The 4,470-nt window shown below is 43.5% G+C and overlaps 1 long non-coding RNA gene across 1 annotated transcript in view; it reads left to right on the plus strand.

Annotated features, from left to right (window-relative positions):
* LOC138352388 (uncharacterized) overlaps window positions 1-1,919 on the plus strand; it is a 3,123-nt gene extending 1,204 nt beyond the window's left edge. The window contains exons 1-2 of the long non-coding RNA XR_011222794.1: window positions 1-1,406; window positions 1,437-1,919. The exon at window positions 1-1,406 is cut by the window's left edge and continues 1,204 nt beyond it. This is a non-coding gene — a long non-coding RNA (uncharacterized lncRNA). The remainder of the gene's footprint in view (window positions 1,407-1,436) is intronic.
* The last annotated feature ends 2,551 nt before the right edge of the window (window positions 1,920-4,470 follow it).

Consider the following 4,470-nt stretch of genomic DNA (forward strand, 5'->3'; position numbering starts at 1 on the left):
AAGGCGGGATCCAAGAGTCAATTCTCGATCTTGCAGGCACAAATAGGTGAGTACACACACACACACGGCTTTATTCATAAGCCATTCAATAATGCTCTTCAAAACCCCTAACATTAAAGAAAATCGTAGTAAAGCACCTTTTTTCTACTCTCTATTTCTGCCTTGGGATCTCAATGCTACTCCCAGCATAATTTAGTCTGTGAGCAGCCAAGCCACACCTCCGAGGAGCTGTCACCAGCACATTAAATCTGTGACTGAGAAGGTCACAAGCACCAAGATCAAAAACCAGAAACTTCAAGGTGCTCCAAAAATATGTTATTAAAACGGTCCTGAGTGGGAACCAGCACGTTGTACCAGGGTGGTACACGGACCGATTTAGTTAAACTGGAATATTTACATGGACACAATACCGCAACATGCAAATACTTGTATATATTACACTGAACGAATTTATTCTTTTGATCAAAATAACCAGAGTGCTTTAGGTAAGTACAGTATAGTTAAATATAAGTCCTACACTAAAATCAAATTTTACTAAATAATGTTTTACAGCTGTCTTTCAGGCAGAGCAATACTTTTAACTTAATGGGATAGATCAAGTAGTTTTAATAAGTTTTTTACGTTATATTCGAAACGAAACATCTCGTAAACCCGACCCTGAAGCACTTTTTGTAAAATTTCGTCGTCAAATTGATTGAATTCGAATTGACATTCAAAAAGTCAATTCAAATGGGTTTCTAGTGTCTAAACTCTCAAAGTCCTGAACTATGTTCCAGACCGATGGATACTTACTAGCTGGTCTGAAAGCTAGAATGCCAGGGCTTCAGTAACTCTGTAGAGGGGACTTGACGGTCCCAAAGACCAAACCAATCATTCCCTAGAAGAAAATCTACGCGCTAAGAAGTTTTCTTGCCTGAAAAATTTGTGACAGAGGCAGAAGGATAGTGATCTGTTTAGATTACCGCAGTTTACACCGCCATAAAGTAAACCAGAGACTTGCATCAGGCAGTGTGTGTATACTGTCTACGGCAGGTGAACTCTGAATATCTTCCGTGGAACGTTGAACAATCCTGGATAAAATACATGGACATTTCTTGAACATTAGCTATCCAGTTGTCTGTAAACGCTTGGATTATTTTTTGTTGTTGTTCAATTGGATAGTGACATAATGTGTGTCTCTTTTTGCTGTCAATGTTTACAATTGGTCAGAGCTACTTCAGCAGGTGGTCCAAACTCCTTGGGTTAGTTGCAGTCTTATGTGTGTGTGTCTCTGTCCGTGTATGTGGGTATGGAGTCCACTATCAGTCACAAGATGGGAATGGGGTCCACGGCCAGTCACAGGTTGGGTATGGGGTCCACGGCCAGTCACAGGATAGGTATGGGGTCCACGGCCAGTCACAGGTTGGGTATGGGGTCCACGGCCAGTCACAGGATAGGTATGGGGTCCACGGCCAGTCACAGGATAGGTATGAAGTCCACTGACAGAGTGGCACCATCCTGTGTATGGGGGTTTGGGGTTGACCCCTCAACCCCAGCAAGGACAGAAGAAATATCGAAAAGGTTCAGAGGGTTAGACCAGGTTTAGCAACAAGATGAAACGCAAATCACGGAACAGTTTGGCGTGTCGTGTCTTCTGTATTCTAGCGATTTCCTGCATATTCGTCGAATCACGTGATAACTTTTTGATTCATATACATATCTATACATGTACGTATCCATGTATGCATACAGGCCAGCCCCCCTCAAAACCACATGCTTGAATCCTAATATCTCGGATGATTTCCTGAACATTACTGTAAATACGAGTGTGTCTTGTGCTTGTATGAGTCTTTTACGTCACTTAATCTTCCTCCTGTATCATAAAGTATAAGTTATGATAATTACTATTATGTCAATAAATGTGAATAATTAGTCGGTAATGTATTTTCCTTTACCCCTTAATTGGTTTAATTTCGAATTAGCCCTCTATTTTTGAGGGATCACTTAAGTGGCTTTACTTAAGTCCTTCGTACTTGTGGTCATCACTTATCCCATCCTGCAGCTGGTCATCCTACTTAGGATGGATTACTCTCATAATCTTCATGGAAGTACTTATCAGTTGTCCTCAGGTAAATAACATTCTTGTGTAGTGATTACCTGGTCACGTCTCCCATTCATGATGTCCAGATAACACACAAGAGGGGAAATAAACACCTGCCTCAATATATGACAATATATTGACAATATGTGCTCGAGGTAATGTGACGAGCATCGCTGATCAAGGTAATACTTCCACACTCTTGGCGTTTATAAACGCCCAGCCTGCAGCTGTTCTTCCCCAGCCTGCAGGTGTTCTTCCCCAGCCTGCAGCTGTTCTTCCCCAGCCTGCAGCTGTTCTTCCCCAGCCTGCAGTTGTTCTTCCCCAGCCTGCAGGTGTTCTCCCCCAGCCTGCAGCTGTTCTTTCCCAGCCTGCAGTTATTCTTCCCCAGCCTGCAGCTGTTCTTCCCCAGCCTGCAGCTGTTCTCCCCCAGCCTGCAGCTGTTCTTTCCCAGCCTGCAGCTGTTCTTCCCCAGCCTGCAGTTGTTCTCCCCCAGCCTGCAGCTGTTCTTTCCCAGCCTGCAGCTGTTATTCCCCAGCCTGCAGCTGTTATTCCCCAGCCTGCAGCTGTTCTTCCCCAGCCTGCAGCTGTTATTCCCCAGCCTGCAGCTGTTCTTCCCCAGCCTGCAGCTGTTCTCCCCCAGCCTGCAGCTGTTCTTTCCCAGCCTGCAGTTGTTCTTCCCCAGCCTGCAGTTGTTCTCCCCCAGCCTGCAGTTGATCTCCCCCAGCCTGCAGCTGTTCTTTCCCAGCCTGCAGGTGTTCTCCCCCAGCCTGCAGTTGTTCTCCCCCAGCCTGCAGCTGTTCTTCCCCAGCCTGCAGCTGTTCTTCCCCAGCCTGCAGTTGTTCTCCCCCAGCCTGCAGCTGTTCTTCCCCAGCCTGCAGTTGTTCTCCCCCAGCCTGCAGCTGTTCTTCCCGCAGCCTGCAGCTGTTCTCCCCCAGCCTGCAGCTGTTCTTCCCCAGCCTGCAGCTGTTCTTCCCGCAGCCTGCAGCTGTTCTCCCCCAGACTGCAGCTGTTCTTCCTGCAGCCTGCAGCTGTTCTCCCCCAGCCTGCAGCTGTTCTCCCCCAGACTGCAGCTGTTCTTCCTGCAGCCTGCAGCTCAGGGTGAGGATGATAGCTATGGAACCTATCCATATCTCACTCCTGGAAAGGTTTGGCGCCTCTACCAAATAAAAAATGTGTTCGCCTGTGATGCTGTTTCTCAATAAATACAACACTTGAATGAGTGGCAACTTTGTCAAATTATTCGCCCAGATAAAGTAATAAATTAGGTGGTCTAAAGCTGGGCCAGATTCACGAAGCAGTTACGCGAGCACTTACGAACCTGTACATCTTTTCTCAATCTTTGGCGGCTTTGTTTACAATTATTAAACAGTTAATGAGCTCCGAAGCACCAGGAGGCTGTTTATAACAATAACAACAGTTGATTGGCAAGTTTTCATGCCTATAAACAGTTTATTAAATGTAACCAAAGCCGTCAAAGATTGAGGAAAGATGGACACGTTCGTAAGTACTCGCGTAACTGCTTCGTGAAACTGGTCTTGGATATATAACTTTCTCACAAGACTGAAGGACGATGTGTAGATCCCCTCTTGACAGCCTGCCAGCTATACCCGTCAAAGCCGTATATATACCCACTGCCAGAGTATAGCAAGAGTATAGCTGATATTAGAGCCGTACAAGGAACGCCTCAGGAATCAAATGATGACGTTTGCGAGATCTGGAGCCTAGTGATCCACTGTTTGGTTTATATAACGAATCTGTTGCTCGCTTTGGAACCGGTTTTAATGAGAAAGGGTTTTGCCGCTTACAGGAAAGTTATTATTACTATTATTATGTCAATAGGGAAGATTATAGACAGTACATTATAAATAACATGTATAATATATATATATATATATATATATATATATATATATATATATATATATATATATATATATATATATATATATATATATATATATATATATATATATATATATAAAATAGGTGCTGTGAGAATTTTGTGCTATCTAAAAAAAAAATTAAACTACTACTACACATCATTTGATAATGTATACCTATAAGAGAACATATAGGTATACATATATGTATACATATATGTATACCTATAAGTCCGGCCAAAGTTGGAGGCCAAACGTTTGGGTTTAGCGTCACCCAATTTGACAGAGATTCTTATAGTAATATAAACCATTATTCACTGATCTCGGGAAAATTGACAGAAATTTCATAATTTGCCCGTACTCCCATAAACCAGACGTTTCTCTCAGAACTTTAAAGGTTTTTCAAGTCGCACGCCCATTTTCTTTGAGTAAATGGGGTAACTATTCCATTTTTAGTATGTCACACCACTAGGCTCCTCCCACTGGCGACCATCTACACACTAAGGGAAT

This window comes from Procambarus clarkii, chromosome 53, assembly GCF_040958095.1.
Source record: "Procambarus clarkii isolate CNS0578487 chromosome 53, FALCON_Pclarkii_2.0, whole genome shotgun sequence".
Lineage (NCBI taxonomy): Eukaryota > Metazoa > Arthropoda > Malacostraca > Decapoda > Cambaridae > Procambarus > Procambarus clarkii.